Below are 1,340 nucleotides of genomic sequence, written 5' to 3'. Positions count from 1 at the left end.
GGATAGAAAAATATGTCTAGAACCCATGAAATTCCATAGGTTGTCTCAGAATGATTATGCCCTACAACCAGGGTAAATAGAAAACTATACCTACCCAATTCCAACATCACTCCTAAAGGCTCAATATCGCCCCATCAGGCAAAGAACCCACCAGTGTCCAGCTGAGTTTCTTGATGATGGAAAAGGGAACATAGAGTGGAGAGTGGAAAAAGGTAGTTCTAAATCCAAGCTATGGGTGCATGGGTGGTTAAGGTGGTTTTGCCATGTTCAGTCCAGGAATATTACATTGGACAGCTTCACTGTTGCAGAAGCTAGTGAGAATGAAACTGGAGGTGGAGAATGGACTGAAGTCTTGAATTATGAACCTTATGAGAAAGATGGAAAAAGGGGATAGTGTACCTATAACATTTATCACATATAGATGATAGATTAACTTTCCAGTATTTGTGAGAATGATTGCTCATAGTGCTCCTTGGTGCATTACAAAGAAAGCCTGGAACACAGAGCCTTACTGTAGAACAACGAATAATGAAAATGTGAAAGATGGCTTCATTAAAATTGAAACATGGCACAAACCAGACTTGGGAACAGTAGAAACTTTACATTGTTTAGACCACAACACATGACAAATAGTTGAAATCCTCCACACAGACATTGTAGATCAAAGTCAAGTTGAACCAGCAGACTGCAAAGCTGATGAAGACTTAGCATTATTTCAGTTAGCTTAGCCCAAGAGAAGCCTTCTGTGGCCACACTGGAAGTAAGAGCTGGGAAGCTCCTCAGACAGCTCCTCAGATGAGTACCTACAAGCTGGGGGTAGGCCTTGCAGAGCAAAATGAAGAACTTCATTTAGAAGCAAGAAAAGAGGCTATCTATAAACTTCTTCTATCACCAGCTTCTTTTTTGCTGGATCTACAAGTGGATTGATCTGATGATGGAAGACTTTAGAATGGAAGATAAAACTTAGAAAGAACTAGAAAAAACACATAAGAAGAGCTCTCTCCAAGGCATACTGACTGCTGATGCCTAGATGACTCTCCAGTAGGGTCAGAGACAATATCATATTGTTTATGTAATCAAGGTCAAGTGCAGCCAGTGATTAGTGAAGAAAAATATGACAAGCATCTTTCAGTGTTCATGTTTTCCTGCCTAATGCTTGTGGTTATGTACATACGTGCCCCAGTTCTCCATCATGTGTATGTATGTATGTGTGTATATATTGGTAGCTGTATATAAAATGCACAGAGAGATGCAGAACCAGGTACCCATACTTGTGTATACTATATATGTACATACAGAACCACTGAGGGGATTAGGACGACTTCTCAATAATACTGTAC

At 40.0% G+C, this 1,340-nt stretch overlaps 1 pseudogene; it reads left to right on the top strand.

Annotated features, from left to right (window-relative positions):
• The first annotated feature begins 231 nt into the window (after positions 1-231).
• Positions 232-1,030, top strand: LOC101642761 (annotated as a pseudogene).
• The last annotated feature ends 310 nt before the right edge of the window (positions 1,031-1,340 follow it).

The sequence above is a fragment of the Echinops telfairi genome, unplaced genomic scaffold (assembly GCF_000313985.2).
Source record: "Echinops telfairi isolate 266 unplaced genomic scaffold, ASM31398v2 ScPeMD7_7469;HRSCAF=8507_1, whole genome shotgun sequence".
NCBI classification, from domain to species: domain Eukaryota; kingdom Metazoa; phylum Chordata; class Mammalia; order Afrosoricida; family Tenrecidae; genus Echinops; species Echinops telfairi.
The sequence above is the reverse complement of the archived record's forward strand: the minus strand, read 5'-3'. Positions and strand labels throughout refer to the sequence as shown.